The sequence below is a fragment of the Macaca mulatta genome, chromosome 3 (genome assembly GCF_049350105.2).
Source record: "Macaca mulatta isolate MMU2019108-1 chromosome 3, T2T-MMU8v2.0, whole genome shotgun sequence".
NCBI classification, from domain to species: domain Eukaryota; kingdom Metazoa; phylum Chordata; class Mammalia; order Primates; family Cercopithecidae; genus Macaca; species Macaca mulatta.
In genome coordinates this window covers 77225904-77250856 of record NC_133408.1, presented here as the reverse complement: position 1 = coordinate 77250856, position 24953 = coordinate 77225904, and the positions used below count along the sequence as shown (strand labels likewise).

The 24953-nt window shown below is 42.5% G+C and overlaps 1 protein-coding gene across 11 annotated transcripts in view; it reads right to left on the bottom strand.

The window, feature by feature from the left end:
• The window catches only part of COBL (cordon-bleu WH2 repeat protein), a 300968-nt gene that overhangs the window by 256477 nt on the left and 19538 nt on the right, over window positions 1–24953 (bottom strand). For 2 of the 11 annotated variants that reach the window (XM_015133469.3, XM_077996719.1), the window contains exon 1: window positions 16632–16813. The exons of the other annotated variants lie outside the window; for them this stretch is intronic. The gene's annotated coding sequence lies outside the window, so the exon portion shown is untranslated. Of the gene's footprint in view, window positions 1–16631; window positions 16814–24953 lie in introns of those variants that run through there. 11 annotated transcript variants of the gene reach the window in all.

Below are 24953 nucleotides of genomic sequence, written 5' to 3'. Positions count from 1 at the left end.
TTGCCTATCTGAGTGACTGGGCAGCTACATCTGCAGCATATTTATAGCAGCTGGATCTATCTGGCATTTAAAACTCAAGAATCTAAAAATGAATGACAAGTTCTACCAGAGAGACAAACTAATTTTACCTACTTGAAAATAGCTAACTTGCCTAAATTGTTCAATAATTAAATACAATTCCCAAAATACTTAAACACTCAGTGTTTTGGGAATGCCAACACCTCATAAAACCTATTTTAGGTGTTTGTATTTTGAAGTGTCATCAAACCGCCACAGTCCATGTACCCGGTGCTGTTTTCTCTGGTGACACCAACTCCCCCCTGTAGCAGTTGGGTCCCCCTCATCCATCAAATGCGATCTTCCTCAGTCATCTGTTCTGGGCTCTCCTCCCTTCCCTGTAATGCTCTCCTTAGACCACAGGACATCGTAGCCTCAAATACCAGCATGCTCAGTTCCCCTCAGTCCATGCCTTGAGCGAGGCCCTCACTCCCCTTCCCCAGCACAGGACCTGCAGCTGCCAGCCATGCATCACACGGGCCACCTCCCGTTTCACTCCCTGCACTGTACACACACAGCACTTCAAACTCACAGCCAGCATTGCTGCAACACCTCCCCTCCCAAACACACTGCACACGACCCTCCCTGCTCGCAGGAGAAGAGCACCCTGTCCATTGTCCCCCAGTGCTGACTGTATCACTGCCAGAATCTTGAATGCGTCCTCCTGGGCATGGCCCTGCGGCAGCTGTAGGTGAGCTCCCCTTTATCTGTTTGCCCCATCGCCACAACAGGCTCCTGATTGCGTTTCACTTCTTAGTCCTCGCTTTCAAACAAACCGGCCAAGCTGACCACTCATTATCCATGAAAGAAGGAAAGAACTGTACCACACAGAGTGGATGTCTGGCGCTGGGCACAGAAGACCACTTTTTCATAGATGCAGTGACTTTACTATGGAAGGCTGAGCCTCAGGAGCTCAGCTGAAATACTCTAGCCCATCATTAAGCACATTTTTGTGCGTAGGCTCAAAATGTCCTTTCCTATTTGTGCAGTGGAGGATTTTCATTCAACAAATGACTTTCATAGGAAAACTCCAAGTTCAGGGATGCCATGCCTTGTACAACAGATGTATTCTAGAAAACACCAGTGTAAGTGTTAATTTTTGCAAACCAGTCATGTTTTAAAATATAAGATAGAAGATCAGCATTTGGGAATCTGAAATACTTTCAGGGATTTCTGAGATACTTTCAGTAAAAAGAATTCTCTGATAGCAATCATTTGACCTGATTTTTAGGTCTGCATTTTTACGTACATGGCTCTGTCTAAAGTGGGAAACACTAAAATTAACAAATGAAAATACAAATCAGCTGGCCGTGCATTTCAACTCTTTGTAGCCTGAATCCCCATCTTCCAGGGAGACACAGCAGTGAGAAGCAACAAAGACAGGGCTGAAGAGGACGGGAGAAGCTCAAGACAGGTGAGGGACGCACACGGAGCAGCTCCATGTTTGTTCTGCTCTGCACATAAGAGAAAGGGGTCGCCCCTGCGGGCTGGAGGGGAGAAGCCCAAGGGCTCGCTGCGGAGGGGCCAGCTGTACAGTGTCCAGGCTGCCCTCCTGCAAAGGACCCAAGGGAGAGGCAAGAACAAGGCTGAATCTGTATTCAAGTTTTGAGGCACAAGTCCCCTCCATCCTCCTGTTTTTTTTTCCCCCCTCTGCCAGTAATGCAAGGTTCAGCACTCCCTTTTTACAATTAGGATTTGTTTTTGATTGCTGGGAAACCACTGCCTCCAGTTCTGTCTGACAGGGCCTGGCTGTTCTGAGGTCCCAGCTCCCCAGTCACGTGTGGTCACCGCAGCCCATGCAGAGCAGATCTGGGGAGAATTCTCCCCTGGGTCTCCCTCAAGGCGCCCCCAGCAAGGGTGCACTCCAGCTCCACCTGCCGCCACCACCACTGCCACTGGTATCAGCTGCCACCAGCCACCACCAGCCGCCACCAGCCACCACCAGCCACCACCAGCCACCAAAAGCCGCGAGTGTTCCGTGAGCTCTGCACACAGCCCACCCAGCAGGCCTGTCCCAAGGAAGGTGAAAACACAGAGCCCAGAAGGCTGGCGATTCCACCTTCCCCTCACGGTGGAAAATCAAGGCCCCTGTCTCCATGCTGCTTGGTGAGAATGTTTCCACAGCCTGACCAGGGGCTGTACGGCCTCTCTCTCCCCTGTTTTTTTTCTTTTCCTCTGACCTGCTCTGCTAGGGTTTTGTGAGGTTGTCTGTTTTAATAAAGAAGCCCTTATCTTCCTTATATTTACTCTTCAATGGAAATGAGCCTCCTCCTTTTTCCTACAAACGCCCTTTGGCTTTTCCAAATGATAAACATTGTGGGAAGAATTGTTTGAAGAAATAAATATCAAGCTCATAAATGAAGATGTGCACTTAGGCTCTGGGACCATGCAACTTCTGTTTACAATAACACAGGAATTCTAAGGAACCCATTTTAATTGGCATTCGCAGATCTGGGCTGGGTGACAGCACTCATGCACAGCACATTTTGAAGCTGTTCTCAGACATTCCTTAATCCATGAGTAACTGTTCCAGGGAGGCTGGGGACTGTCGTGGCAGTAAAAGGCAGCAGCACCAAGAACGATGAACATTGGTTCTGCTGTGGCTTCCTGGGAGTCCTGCCCTGGGGTTCCTTCTGGGAAAGGCGAATGAGACCTGAGCTTCTAGGAAAGGGGTCACCCCGTGGAAGCTCCTCGGGGTAGGGACAGGCCATACCCAGGGACCGCACGCAGATGGTCTTGCCTGCCACAGGCCCTATCCACTGTGGGCTTTCTTGCTTTTCAGGCTTTTCCTTCCCCTCTTGCTAACACCAGTCCTTGTCATTTATCGTTCAAACCTTCCAGAAGCTTTAAGGAACACCTCCAACCCACCAGGGACTGCGCAAGGTGAAGGAGATGAAAGGAGACACAGACACAAGCCACTCTCCGCAGTAAACACTGCCAGGGCTGAGCTGGGGTGGGCTGGGAGCTGCAGCTGTGTGGGACAAGGGGGAGATGTGAGCAGGCCTTGCAGAGTGAGCAGGCAGGTAAGAAGGAAGACACCTCTAGGAGATGGGAAGAAAACCCAAGGGCATTCTGGAAAGCTGGACGCTGGTATTGGCTGGCCCTTAAGGGTGTCCAGGGCCAGAAAGGGAAGGGTTCAGAGGTGGCTTTTACCATACAAGGGAGAGGAGTCAGCTGAGGCTCATAAGATTTGACCAGATAAGAGCTGTGAAATGTAGGAGAGGGCACCACAGAAAAGGAGATTCATCTGGGAGCAGCGAACACACAGATGGCGAGGGCCAGGAGACAGTGATACAGCCCTCCTGTCCTCACACCAGCCCCACTGAGGCCCCATCATCAACCTCTGCCAAAGCAGCACCTGGAGGGCAGGATCACAGGCCAGCCATCCTTCCCAGAGCCAGGCCGGGGACGCTCATCGCCAAGGCACAGGACAAGGCCTTCCCTGTTTCCATGATGCCACACATGTGCAGGGACCCAAGCCAATGACCAGCTAAGTGAAAATGGGCTAGGCTGCTCTCACAGAAGCCTGAGGGTAAGTTCATGAATACGTGTGCCTTGCTCTGAGAGAGAATGTATGTGTATGCATCTGTCTGTGTGTGTGTGTGCGTGCACAAGTGTAAACACACACATGTGCTTGCGAGGGAAGGAGAGAGAGAATAAAGCAAACATACCTGTTAACATCTGTGGCATCTAGATGAAGACGATGTGGGAATTTTTCATTATTCCAAAATCAAAAGTTAAAAAATATATCTTTAAAAACTGAAGACAGGACTGTTGAGCACACAGTGATGATGGGGTAATTTCTCTCTGATACTTCAGCTCAAATGCAGCAAGAGTCAGTGCCCTCGTCCCGCCCACCCGACTTTGGGCTAATTCATGGTGTGTATATTAAACACTAACAAACAGCAAGTTGGACGGAGGGCTAGAGGCAGGGATGGACAGGTTGCTAGAGAGATACAAGGGTGGAACACTCTGCCCATTGCAGTTTCTACACTGCCAAATGGAGGTGGTGACAATGCCACCCCTACACTGTTGCTACAGGGATCCAGCACGGCAAGGCACTGTGAGAGCAGGGGACACAGAGCCAGGTAAGAGACACAGCAGATGGGCAGACGGGTAATGCCATTTGTAGCCCAGGCTCTCTAAATACTCTCTGAACACCCAGCAATATTCCCAAGCTGCCTCTGAGGAACTAGGAAGTAAGAGAGGATATATCTGTCAACATCACGGGGCAGATTCATTTCGCTATTTACTGATCTCTTCTCTGTGCCTGCTTGAAGTACAACAGAGAGACACATCAAATCAGCAGCTGGCCTCTGGGGACGTCTCAACTACAATCATATCTCTGAATCATATCTCTAAACTAAAAACATAGTGGCCAGCCTTGGGTGCCAGCTCTGCAAACACTAGAACTCAATACCTGTATCAAATGATAAATAAATTTAGAAGCTCCACATTCACAGAGACTCCCACACACATGCACACCAAACAGGGTGAATCTGATCCGGAGATTAGCTGAATTGAGAAGCCGTCCTGAGGAAGAGCATGCTCAGTGAGAGCCCAGGGCCAGGTGGACAAGGCACCCTCAACTACGATCACGCAGGCCCCTCCTCCCAGCTGCCTGGGGAGACAAGCATGCTATATTTAGACAGGTTCTTTTTTTTTTCTTTTCCTTTTTTTTTTTTTGAGACAGAGTCTTACTCTGTCGCCAGGCTGGAGTGCAATAGCGTGATCTCAGCTCACTGCAACCTCTGCCTCCCGCGTTCTAAGTAATTCTCCTGCCTCAGCCTCCCGAGTAGCTGGGATTACAGGCGTGCACCACCATGCCTAGCTACTTTTGTATTTTTAGTAGAGATGGGGTTTCACCATGTTGGCCAGGCTGGTCTCGAACTCCTGACCTCAGGTGATCCACCCGCCTTAGCCTCCCAAAATGCTGGGATTACAGGCGCGAGCCACCGCACCCGGCCTAGACAGGCTCTTGACTCAAGTCTCCAAATCCAGGCAGTGATAGACCAGCCCCTCCATGTGCCCTTCTACCAAAACCAAAAATGACAGCAAACTTTTTAACAATATGAAAATGACACCGATCATCTAGAGCACAGGAAAATTAAAATCCCCCAACATGCGGCATCTGCTTTTCCAGACAATTTCAATTTGGAGATAACCGTCAATTACAGGAACAGCAAAACTACAAAACACACCCAGCACGATGCACATTGTGACTAATCACAGCACCCACGCAGCAGGCGGCAGGCGGCCGGGGAAATGCTTTTCTCCCAAAACACTTGTGTTCCTATAAGGAGTGATACAGCTGTTGTCATACTCAAATTACCATCAGGGCCTGCCCTGTGTACTAGTCCCGCACTGACAGTGACTAATCCTAAGGCTTGGCTTTCTAAAAACCCAGTGATATACAGAGAGGCTGCCTGACAAATGTATGGGAAAGGCGTGGCACACATTTTAAATTCATCATGAAGTTTCAACATCTTTCAAAGTAGCTACTAAATCCCCGGTCATAAGGGATATAATCCCAAAAATGTACGGAAGAAGCTAATTAAGAGCCATGCCTAACTACTAAAGAGTTAAGGGAATGGGTGGCATTTACTCCATGTACTTCCAACATGCATTATACTTTCTTTGATAATTCTGTTTCCTCTTTGTTATTAAATAAATCACCTGAAATTTTCAACTACATTCACCAGGTTCTCCAATTATTTTAATATGAAATCATTGGCACATTTTTCTAAAACAGACTTTTTTCTTTCAGCAGTTATAAAGTTCACAGCAAAGTTGAGAGGGAGGTGCAGAGATTGCCCGTATTCCCTCTGACCTTACACATGCAGAGCCTCCCCCACGACCCACACACCACCAGACTGGCACATCTGTTGCCGCTGATGAACCTCCATGGACCCATCATTATCACCCAGAGTCCACAACCTACATTAAGGTTCACCTGTGGTGTCGCACATTCTGTGGGCTAGGACAAATGTACAATGACATGTATCCATCATCAGTATCATACAGAGTATTTTCAATTCCCTAAAAATCTTCTGTTCCTGCCCTTTCCCCCTCCCGACCCCTGGCAACAGGAAACACGATCTTATCTTGCCTATTCCAGAATGTCACAGAGTTGAAATCATACAGCATGTAGCCTTTTCAGATTGGCTTCTTTCACTTGATAATAAGTATTTAAGGTTTTTCCATGTCTTTCTATTGCTTGATGGCTCATTTCTTTTTAGCATTAAATAACATTCCATTGCCTGAATATAACAGGCACATGCATTTTATAAGAAAAATCATTTAGATGGAATAATATATTGTGCCCTCTCTCTCCCATATAGAGCAGCAAAAAAATCTGGCCAGAATGCAAGGAACAGCTATTTGATGACTCTGAGAAGTTGGGACTAGAGACCAGAATTTGAAGTACCACCAAACCAGCGCTCAGTTTAAGATTTTTTTTCCCAATCCTGGATTCAATGCAGCCTGAAACCTGGGCAGTGGGCAATGGCTTGGACAGAGAGAGCTACAAGAGAAACCCTCTAGTGCTGGGTTAAAAAGAAGGAAATGGGTCCCCTAATATTTAATGAGGAGGGAGAATTCTCTGCTATGCTCATCTCCCTGCTCCTATGAGCCCCAGTCCACAAGCAGTTCTGAGGTGGCAGAGTGGGTGACAGCAACAGTGGCAGCACAGGGACTCGCAAACATAAAAAGAGGAAAACTCTTCTCTCGGATCAGAGGAGCTGTGGTCCCAAGAAGGTGGAGTAAACTCCACTGCGTTTTTCTCCTTTCTTCTGCTGCTGCTTTGCCCCACATGTGGGTGCAGTCACAGGATATGTGCAGCAAAGCAGGGTAAATAAAGCCTAGTTTTCTGGCTGAAGCACAAAAAGGAAAGGGAAGTAGAAACCACTGAGACACTTTGGAGAGGGAGAAACAACATAGTCATTTGTGAACTCCTGGGTGCGTCCCCAAACTGCACATGTATGGATCGGACCCCTGGGGGCTTTAAGAACTGAACAGACCACCACCCCACATCTGAGACTGGCCACTGGTAGTACAAACATGAGAAGATCTGAATAACACTGTACAGACTTTTCAACCTTACCTGCCACTGAAATGACAAGCACAAAGGGCTCAGCAGAAATTTAAACATGAACCCAACTAGGTTAATCGCCAGATTTAAAAAATATATATGTCAACATTCTCCATAAGTTTTAAATAAGAGCCAGAGTATCATAATGAAATAGTCAAAATGTCTAGGAAATAATACAATAATAATTCATCATATAAAGAACTAGGAAAATTTCAACTCCTCTGGGAAAGACAATCCACGGCTGTTACGACGAGATGACCCACATACTACTGTTTGACAAACAGTTTAAACAACTATTATAAAAATGCTCTAAGTAAGGGCAAGAACTTTTGAAATGAATGAAAACTTAGTAAGTCTTGGCAAAGAAATAGAAGATATAAAGAAGAAACAAAAGAAAATTTTAGATTTGAAAATACAGTAACTAAAATGAAAAACTCAAGGGATAGGCTCAACATCAGACTCACTGACTTGGTGTAGAGGTCAACAGAAATCATCTAACCTGAACAACGTAAAGAGAAAGGACTGGAAAAATGAACAGGCATAGGGACCTATGGGGCAATACCAACAGGTCTAATTTTCATGTCAATGGGATCCTAGAAAGAAAGGAAAAATAATGTGGTACACAAAAAATATTTTATGAATTAACAGAAAACTTTTCAAATTCCACAAAACTTCATGAAAGAAAACAGATTCAAGTAGTTCAGCAATCCCTATACGAGATGAGTACAAAAAAAAGCCCACACTCTGGGACATCGTTATCAAAGTGCTTAAAACTAAAAACAAGGAAAAAACCTTGAGAATCACCAAAACAAAGCCACATTTCTTAAATGGAAATAATTTGAATGACTACAGAAATTACAATGGCTAGAATGAAGTCGAAAAGACTTTTAAAGTACTGAGATTAAAAAGAAACTGTAAACCATGTTACTATATCCAGTAAATATATCCTTCAAGCATGACAGTGAAACAAAGATATTCTCAAATGAAGGCAAAGAGAATTCACTGCCAGCAGGACTGTTCTAGAATAATTGTTAAAGTTATTCAGACAAATAGAAATAGTACAGAAAGAAAACCTGGAACATGAGGAGGAAAAGACATGTTAAATATCTAGGCCAATACATGATTCTTCTTTTTTGAGTTCTTTAAAATGTAGATGTAACACAAAACCATGGAGGATACCTATGTAATAGTAAGTTATATTCCACATAAATGATAAAATATTCACTCTAAGGAGACTGTGAGAAGTTGGATTATTTTAATCCCTAGAAAACTCATGCAAATAGGGCCGGGCGCGGTGGCTCAAGCCTGTAATCCCAGCACTTTGGGAGGCCGAGACGGGCGGATCACGAGGTCAGGAGATCGAGACCATCCTGGCTAACACGGTGAAACCCCGTCTCTACTAAAAAATACAGAAAAAAAAAAAAAAAAACTAGCCAGGCGTGGTGGTGGGCGCCTGTAGTCCCAGCTACTCGGGAGGCTGAGGCCAGAGAATGGTGTAAACCTGGGAGGCAGAGCTTGCAGTGAGCTGAGATCCGGCCACTGCACTCCAGCCCAGGCTACAGAGCGAGACTCCGTCTCAAAAAAAAAAAAAGAAAAAAAAAAAAAAAAGAAAACTCATGCAAATAAACAAAGGGATATACTAAAAATACCTGTAGATACATTAAAATAAGATACTAAAAAATTTCAAATAAAGAAAGATTGGAAAGCAGAAACAATAATGCAAGTCAGGCAACAAAGAAAAAATAAATCGTTAAATGGTTGATCTAAATCGAAAAATATGAATGAGACAATAGGCCATTATCCTTCACTAATGCAAATGATTTGATGTAATGTAATAGTTTAATATAATTATTTGATGTAAATGGTCTAAACAATCCAACTAAAAGACAGATATTATTTAACTCCATGCTATCTTCAAAAAACTCGCTTTAAATATGATTATGTAGGTGGTTAGAGGTAAACTGATGGAAAAACCACACCATAAAAATATTACTCAAAAGAAAGCTGGGATGGTTATATTCATATCAAAATACAGACATCAGACAAATCAAAGACATCAGGGATAAAGAAGGACATTACATAAAACAGTCAATTCAACAGGAAGATAAAATAATCCTAAACTTCAATACACCTGACAATGAAGTTTTGAAATAGATACAACAATGAAATAAATTAACCCACAATTAACTTTTGAGACAATACTCTCTTAGAAATCAGTACAACTCATACACAGAAAACCAACAAGAATATAGAAGAACTCACAAATACAATCAACCAACTTGACTTAATTGACATCACTAGAATTTTACCCAACTGCAGAAAATACACTGTTTTCTACAGCAAACAGAACACTAATCAAGATAGACAATCTCCTGGGACATAAAACAAACTTTACCAAATATTAAAAAAAAAATTAAAGGCATACAAAAATATGTTCTCTAACCATACTGAAATTAGACCTGAAATCAATAACAAAGATAATCATAAAATCTATAAGCACTTAGAAATGTCACAATATATGACTACAGAATGCATGGAGAAAGAGAACTCCGAGGGACTTGAGCATACAGTTTTTAAAAATCATCATTGCCGGGATGATGATAAAGAAGTGCTTAGAAGGAAATGCAGAGCATTAACTGCTTATATTAGAGAGGAAAGTTCTCAAACTAATCATTTAAACCTCCATTTAAATCAAATTTGAAAAAGTAGAGCAAAACAAACCCAAATCATACACAAGGAAATTGGTGAAACAGATAAAAGGCAATAGAAAACAATGACCACAGAAGATATTTCATAATAAATCTGAGAAGCCTATAAAAAGAATGACAAAGAAGAGAGAAGACACTAATTACTAATGAGGAATGAAAAAGAAGATATCACTACAGAGACCACAGATAATACAGGAATAATAAGGGAATGCTATGAACATATCTACACACATAAATTCAGCAACTTTACATGAAACACATCAATTTATCAAAAATCACTACCAGCACACACTCATTAAAGATTAAACAGATAATTCAAATGTACTCATGTAAATATTTGAATCTGTAGTTTTTGTTTGTATGTTTTTTTGTGAGATGGAGTTTCGCTCTTGTTGCCCAGGCTGGAGCGAAGGGGTGCAATCTTGGCTCACTGCCACCTCTGCCTCCTGGGTTCAAGCGATTCTCCTGCCTCAGCCTCCTGAGTAGCTATAATTACAGGCGTGCACCACCACGCCCAGCTAATTTTTGTATTTTCAGGAGAGACGGGGTTTCACCATGTGTTGGCCAGGCGAGTCTCAAACTCTTGACCTCAGATGATCTGCCCGCCTCGGCCTCCCAGAGTGCTGGGATTACAGGCATGAGCCACCACGTCCAGCCAAATCTGTAGTTTAAGAACATTATGAAAAAGAAATTTTTAGACCCAGATGGTTTCACTGGTCGATTTTACTAAGCATTTAAGATGAAAAACATAAAATGAAAAAACAGCAATAACATTAGACAGACACATCACAAGAAAACTATAGACAAATATCCCTCATGAATACATATGCAAAATTCCTCAAAAAAAAAAAATAGAATCTAGCAATATATAAAAAGAATAGGCTGGGCACGGTGGCTCACGTCTGTAATCCCACTTTGGGAGCCAAGGCAGGCAGATCACAAAGTCAGGAGCTCGAGATCATCCTGGCTAACACGGTGAAATCCCATCTCTACTAAAAATAAAAAAAAAAAAAAAAAACCGAGCATGGTGGCAGGTGCCTGTAGTCCCAGTTAGTTGGGAGGCTGAGGCAGGAGAATGGCGTGAACCCAGGAGGTGGAGCTTGCAGTGAGCTGAGATTGTGCTACTGCACTCCAGCCCGGGTGACAGAGCAAGACTCCACCTCAAAAAAAAAAAAAAAGATTTATACACCACAATCAAGGAGGTTTAATCTCAGGAATGCAAGGCTGATTCAATATTTGAAAATCAATTAATGTAATTCACCATACTGACAGTTTAAAGAAGAAAAACCACATGAGTGTATCAATCAAAGCAAAGAAAAGCATTTGATGTAATTCAGTATCAAGTCTCAGCAAATTATAAATAAAAAAAAAACCTTCCTAAGCCTATTAAAATATAGCTATAAGGCCAGGCGTGGTGGCTCATGCCTGTAATCCCAGCACTTTGGGAGGCCGAAGCAGGTGGATCATGAGGTCAGGAGTTTGAGACCAGCCTGGCCAACACAGTGAAACCCTGTCACTACTAAAAACACAAAAATTAGCTGGGCATGGTGGTGCACACCTGTAGTCCCAGCTACTCAGGAGGCTGAGGCAGGAGAATCACTTGAACCCAGGAGGCAGAGGTTGCGGTGAGCCAAGATTGCACCACTGCACTCCAGCCTGGGCAACAAAGCAAGACTCCATCTCAAAAAAAAAAAAAAGCTATAATGAAACCTGCCTCCATGATCAAGCTTCACAAAGAAAGACTGAATGTTTTCCCCTAAGATCAGGAACAAGGTAAGAGTGTGTATTCTCACTACTTCTATTCAACTTCTTTTTTTTTTTTTTTTTTTTGAGACAGAGTCTTGCTTTGTCACCCAGGCTAGAGTGCAGTGGTGCAATCTCAGCTCACTGCAACCTCCACCTCCCAGCTTTAAGCAATTCTCTGCCTCAGCCTCCCAAGTAGCTGGGATAACAGGAGCATGCTGGCATGCCTGGCTACTTTTTGTATTTTGTAAAGACAGAGTTTCACCATCTTGGCCAGGCTGGTCTTGAACTCCTGACCTCGTGATCCACACGCCTCAGCTTCCCAAAGTGCTGGGATTAGAGGCATAAGCCACCGTGCCCAGCTATTCAACTTCTTACTGGAAATCTATACTGTACAATAAGAAGAGAAAAACAAATAAAAGGCATCAAATTTGGACAGACAGAAACAAACCACACCTTTCTTCTAGACATACATAGCAAATCCCAAAGAATCTGCGAACAAAAAAAAAAGCAAAAATCCTCACAGAATTAACAGAATTTAAGCAAGCTTGTGGAATACAAAGTCAACACACAAAAATCAATTATATTTCTATACTAACAATCCATAATTAGGAATTAAAATTTTTAAATTCCATTTACAAGCATCTACCAAAAAAGTGAAGTATTTAGGTATAAGTCTAGTTGACATGCATAAGATTTGTATGCTGAGAACTACAAAACACTGGTTAATGAAATCAAAGAAAACCTAGAAAAATGGAGAGACATATATTCATTGGTCAGATGACTCAAATTGATTTACAAATTTAACAAAATTTCAAATTCTCAGTATGACTGTTTTTGTAGACATAGACAAACTGATCTGAAAATTTATATGGAAAGGCAAAGAAATGAGAAGAGCCAAACTAATTTTGAAAAATAAGAATGTTGGAAGAATCACACTACACAGCCTTAAGACTTACTATAAAGCTACAGTATTCAAGATAGTGTGATAGTGGTGAAGCAACAGTTATAAATCAATTAAACAAGACTGACAATCAAGAAATAGATCCACATAAATATAGTCAAGTGATTTTTTATGAAGGTGTAAAGGCAATTAAACAGAAGAAAGTCTTTTCAACAAATGGTATTATAACAATTGGATACCCTATGCCAAAGAAAAAGAGAAGTAGCAGCAGCAGAACTTTGACCTAAGTCACATGCCTTATACAACAATTAACTCAAAATGGACCATGATCTAAATGGAAAAGCAAAGGTATAAAACCTTTAGAAGAAACATACAAGAAAATATTCATGGCCTGGGTTAGGCAAGAGTTCCTAAATATGGTACCCAAATCATGTCTAGAGCATAAAGTTTAAAACAAAAAAAGCTATATTCTTCATAATTAAAATTTTCTACTCTTCTAAAGACACTGCTAAAGAACAAAAACACAAGCTACTGACTGAAAAAAAAAATCTGCAAATCACATATGACCTAGGAGCTGTATCCACATTATATAAAGAAACTTCAAGTAACTAAAAAAAAAAAGCAAAAAATAATCGAATTTTAAAATGGGCAAAGGACATGAACAGACACTTCTTAAAATAAAACATCCAAACAGCCAATATGAAAAAATGTTCATCATCATTAATCATCAGAGAAATGCAAATCAAAACCACAATGAGATGCCATCTCACACTAGTCAGGATGGTGATTATCAAAAAGTCAAAAAATAACATGCTGGTGAGGCTGCAGAGAAAGGGGAATACATATACTGTTGATAGGAATGCGAATTAGTTCAGCCACTGTGGAAACTAGTTTAGAGGTTTCTCAAAGAACTTAAGCAGAACTACCATTCAAAGAAGTAATCCTATTACTGGATATATATCCAAAGGAAAAGAAACCATTGTGCCAAAAAGATACATGCCAGTCATACGTTCACTGCAACACTATTCACAATAGCAAAGACAAGGAATCAACCTAAGTGCCCATCAGTGGTAGACTGGATTAAAACAAAATATGGTACATATACACCATCGAATACTACACAACCACAAAAAAGAATTAAATCATGTCCTTTGAAGCAACATGGATGCAGCTGGATGCCACTATCCTACGTGAATTAATGCAGGAACAGAAGACAAATACCGCATATTGTTACTTGTAAGTAGGAGTTAAACACTGAGTACACACGGACATAAAGATGGGAACAACAGACACTGAGGATGTTGGAGGTGGGGAGAAAAGGAGGGCAGCATGGGCTGAAAAACTACCTCTTGGGTACCATGCTCACTACCTGGGTGATGGGATCAACCATTCCCCAAACCTCAGCATCCCACAATATACCCATGTAACAAAACTGCAAATAAACCCTCTTATTCCAAAATAAAAGTTGAAAAATCAAAAAATAAAAACAATCCCACAACATAAGAAAACAAACAACTCTTTGAAAAATAGGCAAAAGACTTAAAAGAGAGGCAACAGATTTCACCCAAAAAGACATATGGATGGTAAATAAACACACAAGTCTTCTCCATCGTCAGCCTTTAGATAATTGCAAGTTAAAACCATGATGTGATATAAGAATAGCTAAAATAAAACAATCTTAAAAATATCAAGTGCTGGTGAGGATACAAAGCAATTGGAGCCCTCATGCATTGCTAGTGGGAATGCAAAATGGTACAGACACTCTGGAAAACCATTTGGCGGTTTCCTAAAATGGTAAACACTTCAGGCATATAGTTACGACCCAGCACTCCCACTCCTGGGTATTTACCCTAAAGAAATGAAACTTTAGGTTCACACCAACACCTGTCCATGAATATTTATAGCAGTTCTATTCACACTCACAAAACACTGGAGAAAACCCAGATGTCCCTCAATGAGCGGATGGGTAAACAAACAGTGGTGGACCCATATGACGGAAGAAGATGACTCTGCATAAAAATTGGGCTACAGAGCGAGAGTCTATCTCAAAAATGAAAAAAATGAATGAACTGCTGACAGTCGATTGAAAGGAGTTGAATCTCAAAGGCAGTATGCTGTGCAAAAGAGGTTAGGTTCAAAATGATATATACCCTACAATTCCATTTATCGGGCATTCTCAAAAAAGAATTATAGTGATGGAGAACAAATCAGTGGTTGCCAGGAAGAGAACTAAAGAAAATTTTGGGGTGATGAAAGTGTTCTGTGTGCTAACTCTGGTATCTATGCACATGTTAAAATTCACAGAACTATGAAAGAAGTCAACTGGATTCCATTTTGGTTTAAAAAGTAAAATATAAAAAACATAAATGGGGGCTGGGCACGATGGCTCATGCCTGTAATCCCAGCACTTTGGGAGGCCAAGGCGGGTGGATCACCTGAGGTCAGGAGTTCCAGACCAGCCTGACCAACAAGGTGAAACCCTGTCTCTGATAAAAATACAAAAATTAGCCAGCATGGTGGCAGGTGCCTGTAGTCATAGCTATTCGGGAGGCTGAAACAGGAGAATTGCTTGAACCCGGGAGGCAGAGGCTGCAGTGAGCCAAGATCGCGCCACTGCACTCCAGCCTGGGCAGCAGTCTCAGGAAAAAAGAAAGAAAAGAAAGAAAAGAAAAGAAAGAAAAGAAAAGAAAAGAAAAGAAAAGAAAAGAAAAGAAAAGAAAAGAAAAGAAAAGAAAAGAAAAGAAAAGAAAGAAGGAAGGAAGGAAGGAAGGAAGGAAGGAAGGAAGGAAGGAAGGAAGGAAGGAAGGAAGGAAGGAAGGAAATAATAATAATGCTGCAAATGGGGCTGGGCAAGATGACTCACGCCTGTAATCCCAGCACTTTGGGAGGCTGAGGCGGGTCGATCACCCGAGGTCAGGAGTTTGATACCAGCCTGGCCAACATGGTGAAACTCTGTCTCCACTAAAAATACAGTAATTAGCCGAGCGTGATGGTAGGTGCCTGTAATCCCAGCAACTCAGGAGGCTGAGGCAGGAGAATCGCTTAAACCCAGGAGGATGAGGTTGCGGTGAGCCGAGATCACGCTATTGCACTCCAGCCTGGGCAATAAGAGTGAAACTCCGTCTCAATAAATAAATACATACATACATACATACATACATAATTTTAGAAAATACAAATGGGAAATAAGAACTGAATGCAAATGCCAGTCTTCAAGATGGATACCTATGAAAATACTCTTCTATCTACTCAATTAATTGTATGCAACTAATTCATTTACTCAACCTGTCCTTGTTAAAATATGAACCAGAACAATATGAGGAGTCATTAGGGTTAAAACTATAAAGAACAATATAAAATAGTCCTCATGAGAGCAGGGCCAAAATGTCTTGTTTCCACTTGTGCATAATGATGGCACAGAGACACAGCAGAACAGAGCCCTGCACAGTCTAAGGTTAGCAGCATCTCCTCCCAGCATGCTGGCCACACTGGTGCTCAGGGTGCAGTGAGCAACGGACAGCAACTGATTTGTTCATAACAGTTTCCTTCTTAAATTGTTATTCTGTACCAAATAGTCTATTCAACAAATGGTGTTATAACAACTGGGAACAAGCCTATCATTTGATTATTTTGCAAGTCATTCTACCTACTTGTGTCCTTCCCTCTCCGTGTTCTCATTGTCTGCTCTCCTAAGTCACCTCCCAAGTGACTCTTGGCTCCCAGAGCCATAGACCTCACTGCCCTCCTGCTGACACTTCCTCTCAGCCCTCCCTGGATCCCGTGTCACTGCATTCGGGCGTGACCTCCGCAAAGTGGCCAGAGCTTGTTTCCTAAAACAGGATCTGATGATCTTCCATGGTTCCTCCACTGTCTACAATGGAGCTCCGCTGGGCAGCAGGGCTCAGAGGACCTTCATGTGCTGATCCTGCCCATCTGCTCTCCTGCTCACCTCCTGTCCTGGAGTGCCACTTCTCCTTATTCCAGAAATAAGACTCAGTCTCAAACACTTCTGTGCCTTGCACACAGTAGGTGTGCTAACAACGTCTGCAAATTGTATGTGAACACTCCCAGCAAGCCACAGAATGGAAGTGAACAGCAGCGATTAGAACAAACAACTACAAGTAATTACCTTTCAGTGCCAAAAACAATGACGCCTCCTTTGAGGAAATGCAACTTGTCCTACTTTCGATAATGAGAACTATGGAAATTATTGTTTCCCTGTTGCCCAGCTTGTCAGAAACATAAAGACCGAACTGATGTTCAATTGCAGGACACAGATTTGCTTTCATGGCTGATATCTCTCCCCTCTCTGCCTTTCTTTGGCCTGGTTTCCTGTTTCTATTTTTATTCATCCTCCTGCATGCCAGCCCCATACCAGGGCCTTGGGAAAACAAATGAGATACAGAGAAAAACGGCAGTTCAGGAAAACAGAAATCCCCCAGGATGCTGCAAAGCAAAATGTTCCACGTGAGCAGCAGTAATCTTAGGGTGGTCATATTTGCAACCTGAATGAAAGGTGGCGATTGCTCAAGATCAACACTTGGACTTGAGCAAACACAATCGAATGCATACACCAATCACAGACTCAATAGAACGGGCAAGTCATAATGCCAGTGGCATAAATTATGTGCTATTGGTTACCAGAGGACGATGTGTGCCACCAGCACATCTAATTTGCCTTATTTGGAAATCTGACTGCTAATCATTGGGGAACATGGGTTCTGAAGGAACAGGCAAACTAGAATGCCTGGCTGGATGATCAGCAGGGTCCTGCCAGCAGAGATAATGTGAAACCTGCAACGTCACAACTCAGGTCGCTGGCTTGAAAAAAGCTTGTCTACATTGTAAAATGATTTGCGCTCAGCCTCCTTTAAATCTTATCTTAATCAGAAGTTAGTTTACCCCTAAATAAACATAGACATCAGAACAAAGGGTGCGTGAAAGATGTGTGCTATCTTTCTAAACTCAAATTTAGGCTCGCCCCACCCTGCTTTAACCTTCTTGGGCTTCCTACTTCCCTGACTCTCTCTCTATCTTCCCTCACAACCTCAGCCTCGGCCCTTCTTTGTGAGTTTCAGGAAGACTAAACTGTTCAATAATAACCCTGAATACTAATATGCAAAATCCCACTTCTCCCAGACACCCAGGCCAGCACCCTTTCTGGCACCATGCATACTCCCCTCTCCATGTGAACACCTTGACCTCAGGTGGGAGCTCCGGTGCCACTCCCTGAAGCATGGGCCCTCCACAGGCGTGTGCCCTTCCCTCCGGACTGGCATCTGCATAGCAACACCACACTGTACTGCATGGAATCTGCCTCTGTCCCTCGCCCTCCTCCCCAAGAGCAAAGGCCACGTCTTCTTTAGGTCTCCAGCATCTAGCACAGTGTCTGTTCCTGCCAGGGGCTCACAACCCTTGGGGTACGATTGAATGAACAGATGAATGGCTAGCTACATGGAGCGCCAGAGCAAGGAAAGCAGAAACCCCAGTTAGAGCCAGCGAGCCATCGCGAAGCAGTGAAGAAGGACTGAGGGGCACCGGGGAGAACAGGCGTCTCAGGGACCACAAGCAAGGCTGGGGCACACAGACACATAAGGGATGTCTGAGTGACCAGAAGATACAGACACAAACTGTGAGTCACAGACTCACCAGAAAGGAGATCGCTGGGGCCAACCTCTGTGTCTTCCAAAGTCCTAGCCAGGACTTCCAGCACAAGGATCATACACAACTGTAAAAAGTTACCTTGAACACGATCTGGGAAACTTCAAATATGAACAGGAAATTAGCTGTCATTAAGGAATCATTGTCAGGCAGGGTAATGACGTGATGGTCATAAAAAAGTAAGCTTTCTCAGGCCAGGCATGGTGGCTCATGCCTATAATCCTAACGCTTTGGGAGGCTGAGGTGGGTGGATCACCTGAGGTCAGGAGTTCGAGACCAGCCTGGCCAACATGGTGAAACCCCGTCTCTACTAAAAATAAAAAATTAGCCGGGTGTGGTGGTGGGCGCCTGTAATCCCAGCTACTTGGGAGGCTGAGAAAGGAGAATCACTTGAACCCAGGAAGTGGAGGTTGCAGTGAGCCGACATCACACCATTGCACTCCAGCCAGGGCAACAGAGCAAGACTCCATCTCAAAAAATAAAAAAGTAAGCTTTATCAGTGCACAATGAGCACGGAAGTATTTACAAATGAAAAGATAGAATGGGGGAACTTTTGCCTTAAAATGTTCAAGCCAAAAATAAAAAATAAGAAGTGGGGGCAGGCACAGTGGCTCACACCTGTAATCCCAGCATTCTGGGAAGCTGAGACAGGTAGATCCCCTGAGGTCAGGAGTTCTGGACCAGCCTGACCAACATGGTGAAACCCCATCTCTACTGAAAATATAAAATTAGTTGGGCATGGTGGAGGGCGCTGTTTGGGAGGCTGAGGCAGGAGAATCTCTTGAACCCAGGAGGTGGAGGCTGTAGCGAGCTGAAATTGTGCCACTGCACTCCAGCCTGGGCAACAGAATGATACTTCGTCTCAAAAAAAAAAAAAAAAAAGTGGGAGAATTGGCAAAATGTTAAAAATTGCCAAAGCTCATGAATGGACCCACAAGGTTTCTTTACTATGTTCTCTGCTTTTATTCACATTTGAAAGTTTCCATGTCCATTTTGTCATTTTAAGGCACCCACTGAATGGAATTAAATGAATCTTCAAATCAATGACTATTGATTATAATATTTGAGGAAATCCCATAAAAAGTCATCCATTCCAAGAGTATTATGTTTTAAAGAATCTAATTATTTAGAATGAGTACTATTTAAATACGACTGATAAAGACATTTTTAAAAATCCATCAAAAGCTGGAAAAACATAATTCAGCCAACCTAATCTAATTGTATTCTTTAAATGGCCCCCTTATTTCCTGAAGCCAGGTATTAGAAAGTGACACATTCTATTTGCTGACACAAAAGGCATTCTTGCGCATTTCTAGGTAGCTGTTCTCCTTCAGCCTCTTTGGCACACATCTGTGAGACCTGCTGCCAGCTCTGAGGGAGACCCGGCTGAGCACTCCCCTGTGTGGAGGGTCCCTCCTGTCTGGGACCTCATTCTGTCCCCTCCTCCCTCCTGGAAAGCAAAGCTCCTTCCAAGGCCTGTGGCTTGCCCAAGCCCAGCTCTTTGCAGCCCCTGCAGGCCCTGAGTAGCCCTGAGTAAAGAGGAGCGGGGCCTTCCAGGGATGCCCACGTATCCCAGGCCTGGGCACACAGGTTCCATGCACCCCACAGCCAAGGCTGCTGCTACCCTGGGGCCAGGATTCCACTTTCCCTTGAGTAAGACAATGACAGAAGTGAAGGAATAAGTTACTAAACACACGTGATGCCCCAAATCAAAAAGTTTAGATTTAAAATTCAATAAACTTCACACACACTAGAATGGTGAAAATTAAAGACTGACCCAACAACTGTAATTCCCATCCACTGCTAGAAGAAGAAGAAACAATCACTTTGAAAACAGCTGGGCAGTTTTGTAGTTGTTTGTTTACTTTGTTTCGTTTTCGTCAAACTACTTCTCAGCTAAAAAACCCTGGCAGTTTTGTAAAACATTAAACATACATTTACAATGTGACTCAGCCATTCCACTCCTTGGTAATTACCCTAAAGAAAGGGAATATATGTCCTTATAAAAACTATAAATGAATGTTCATAATAGCTTTATTTGTAATAGCTAAAACCCCAAAACAACCTAAATGTCAATCAATGGGAGAACAAATTGTTGTAAATTAATGATGGTACACTGTTCATCAATAAAGAGGGATGAACAATAGAGACACCATGAAATCATCACGCCAAGCGAAAGAACTAGACAAAAAGACGCCACCTACATAAATAAAATAGATCAATGGTGGTCGAGGAGCACAGAAGAGGGAGGAATGGATTGCAAAGAAGCACAAGAAACCTTTGAGCAGCAACAGAAAAACTTCTGTATCTCAGTTGTGGTAACTGTTTCAAGGGTGTCACACACATCAAAATTCATAAAGCTGTATGCCTTAATATGTACAGTTTACTGCACATAAATATACCTCACTAAAGTAGCTCCAAAATACAGTACACCTTCTCAATCACAAAGAGGAAAAAGAAGAAACTCATCCATAACTGAGAACCAACAGACACTGGCTACAAGGCAGGTTGTTCCATGCTCAGTAAGGGGTGCTGGATCATGCATAGTGTTCCTAGGTCATTCTATGCTTGGTAAGAGGTCCTAGGTCACACACAGTGCTCCCAGGTTGTCCCAGGCTTAGTAAGGGGTGCTGGATCATGCACAGTGCTCCCAGTATATAAGCGACAGGCACTTAGTCTGTAGCTACTTGCCTAAGTTTTTCAACAGTCAAGAACTACTTTAGGCTGGGCTCGGTGGTTCACGCCTATAATCTCAGCACTTTGGAAGGCCAAGGTAGGCGGATCACTTGAGGTCAGGAGTTCAAGACCAGCCTGGTCAACATGGTGAAACCACATCTCTACTAAAAATACGAAAATTAGCCAGGCATGGTAGCATATGCCTGTAGTCCCAGCTACCCAGGAGGCTGAGGCAGGAGAATCACTTGAACCTGGGAGATGGAGGTTGCAGTGAGTGGAGATGTGCCACTGCACTCCAGCCTGGGCAACACAGTGAGACTCTGTCTAAAAAAAAAAAAAAAAAAGGCAGGGGCACAGGGCTCACACCTGTAATCCCAACACTTTGGGAGGCCAAGGCAGGCAGATCACCTGAGGTCAGAAGTTAAAGACCAGCCTGGTCCACATGGTGAAACCCCATTTCTACTAAAAGTGCAAAAAAAAAAAAAAAAAAAAAAAAAAAAAATTTGCCGGTCGTGGTGGCACAGGCCTATAATCCCAGCTACTCAGGAGGCTGAGGTGGGAGAATCACTTGAGCCTGAGAGGCAGAGGTTGCAGTGAGCTGAGATTGCACCATTGCACTCCAGCTTGGGCGACAAGAGTGAAACTCCGTCTCAAAAAAAAAAAAAAAAAAAAAAAAGAACTATTTTACTCTTAATTCCAAGCAAAAGTTTAATATTTTTCTGTACTTGATATCACTAGCCTCTAACTAAACCATGTCATCCTTGAGGCCCAGCAATATAAGCAGGTTTTTGTACCCCCCGTAGACCTAGCACTGTCCTTGCACATGGTCTATGCTCTACTTATATAGAATTTAAAGTTTTACTGGTATCACTTATTCAAAGTTATCAAAATTGTTTATTTTTAAAAATATTGCCCAATTAGGGAAAAGCACACAACAGGGCCTGTTGGAGAATAGGGGCAATGGGAGGGAGAGCAGTAGGACAAATACTTAATGCACGAGGGGCTTAAAACCTAAATGACAGACTGGGCACAGTGGCTCTCAACCATAATCCCAGCACTTTGGGAGACCAAGCAGGGCAGATCACCTGAGGTGAGGAGTTCAAGACCAGCCTGGCCAACATGTCGAAACCCCATCTCTACAAAAATATAAAAATTAGCCAGGCATGATGGCAGGTACCTGTAATCCCAGCTACTCAGGAGGCTGAGGAGGGAGAATCGCATGAACCCAGGAGGCAGAGGGTGCAGTAAGCAGAGATCGCACCACTGTACTCCAGCCTGGGTGACAGGGCAAGACTCTGGCTCAAAAACAAAAAAAACAAAACAAAAAAAACCTACATGACAGGTTGATAGGTGTAGCAAACCACCATGGCACATGTATACCTATGTAAAAAACCTGCAAATTCTGCACATGTATCCAGAACTTAGGGTAAAAAGAATAACAATTAAAAATATATATATTAAAAAACATTTTTCTAAGAAAATGTTGCCCAATTAACTGGAACCACTGAAATAATCTTGCAAATGCCTAGATATATACACAGTCACTGATACAGGCCTGTCCTTTCAGACTGTCACTGACAGCAACTACTTTGCAAGTGTTGGGACACACCCAGCAAAGCAAACAGGACATCCTGGAGACAAGGATATGTACGACACCCTCCCAGGGCCATCAGTTCATATTCTGTGTTAACTGTCCTGTGCCTCTGGCGTTCCGTAGGTCCCTATAGATGATGTGTCCAACAACTGACATCAAAGCCCAAGAAATTGTGGCCAATCTAATCTCAACTTTCTTGTTAACCTTTCTGAAAAATTTCAAATCCTGGCAGCCTCACAGAAGTCTGAACTTCTCCATACCTCTTTACCCTCCCCTAAGTGATCAATGAAAATTTAAAAATCCTCACTGAGTAATCCCTAAGCTACTATTTACATAAGCTAATCTTGGGGATATTTACAGCTTGTCTGGCCTGGCTATGGCTTAGGTCTGGAAGGAGTGTTATATTTAAGAACTGCTTCAGCAAAATAATTTTCTGAGAAGCCTTTCATAAAAATAAACCTGACTTATCTTGGCCCCACCCTACAAGTAGAACTAACTGCTCCGCTCCTTCTTTTCTGGCTGTTCATGAAGCACTTTGCACATATCTCTACGATAACACTTGTTGTAATGGCCTTTAAAGATCAGTCCTCTCTTCTTTACTGTGGGATCTGTCAGGGCAGGGACACTCATGACATCAGCACATAGCTGAATTTTAATTAATACTTAGTTTTTTAAAAATCATGAGCCAATTAAATAAATCCATTTTAAAATGATCCTACATCAGAAAAATGGATCATTTCATATTTAAACCTTCGTAATACGTAGGGCAATATGACAAACAACACAGAGACAATGATACACATATTATTTTAATGTAAACTTTGTCCTAACATGGGAGACGTCTGATTAAATGAAGGCATTCAATATTTTTGTTTAATTAAGCTTGGCTTTACTTTCTTTTTCTTTTTTATTCTTTTGTTATTGGTTTTGCTTTTTTACCAAAGCATTATCTTACATAAGTTAAATATTTCATTTCTTTTTTGATCAACAACTTAAGATAACTTTTGGGGGGGGCAAATAATACCGCAGGAAATCAATTAGATAAATGACTGACTCTGAAAGCATTTTATGGTATGTATGTATGTTTGCTTCTAAATTAAATTTTTGAGGCAGCTGGTAGGCAAATGATGTTTCTTTGGTTTAAGAAAAAAAAATTGACATATGATGTTGGTGAATGGCATCTGTGAGCTCTTTTTGTTTAGTTGTTTCAAGTTCTAATACTTATTACTAATGTTTTATTTGGTACAGGCATCTCTGAGTAATCTACATTTGCCAGGTGTGCTTTCTAATTTTTTCTAGACTTTCAATCCATAGTAACCAAAATTGGGTGTTTAGGTTAGAAAACCCATACTTTTGGACCCCACTCTCCAGCCAGTTCCAATTCATAAAAATGATAAGAGACTGATTTTCAGAATAGTAAAAATAGCCAGTTTCCTGAATTCTACTTACTGGATTACAGTCATTCTAAAGAGCTGTTAGTTTATTCTGTTCATTTAATTCACAATACAACCCTATGCTATTGTTACTATTTAAAAAAAAAAAAAAAGGAAGAAAGAAAGTATTTTACAGAATAGTTTTTGTTTCATGATAGATGTTTGCTTGCGAGGATTTATGGGCATTTTGATACTGCTGATTACTCACAGGGAGGTGCTAAGTATAGCACGAGAACTTGCTTGCAATCTGGGCTGGACCGCCTTTTTCCAAAGTAACTTGGTTAAACCATGTGAAGTGCATTACAAACACATATTTCTTGAAGAGGAAATTCTTGTTCTAGAAAATGACCACGCTATATGTATTCAGGTCTTTTCCACTAAATAGAACTCCCAGGCTGGCCACCTTGGAAGCTAGAACGATATCTCAACTAATACACACTTAAGGAATTGATGGCTGGGTGTAATACTGAATGATGAATGAAAGGATCATCTTTAGCCAAGGCTGGATGTCTGAATCACCAGGGAGCACCTTCAAACCGTCTTGTGAGTCCCCTCCCTGCTGGCCCAGGCAGCATCCCCCTGGGAAGAGCTGAGATATGCTTGTAATCCAAAATTCCTCGGTGACTGGGATGCACATCCCTGGTTAACACCCACTGGGGCAGAATCCCGTCTTCATCTTTACATCGGTAGACTCAGCATCAAGGCAGAGCAACCAGAACATTTATAGTCCAGACAGGGCAATTTAGTAGGTGAAATGGGCATTATTAGGAATCACACCAGGTGTTAACTGGGACTGTCCCAATTGTGGCACGTGGTCACTTTTCAGTACCTGAGGTTTTCTGTTGTTGTTTTTAACATGATAAGCTAAGTTTCATCATTTTGATAAGCTTTCTTTTTTTTTTTTTTTTTTTTTTTTGAGATGGAGTCTCACTCTGTCACGCAGGCTGGAGTGCAATGGTGTGATCTCAGCTCACTGCAACCTCCGTCTCCCGGGTTCAAGAAATTCTCCTGCCTCAGCCTCCCAAGTAGCTGGGGTTACAGGCACCTGCCACCATGCCCAGCTAATTTTCTGTATTTTTAGTAGAGA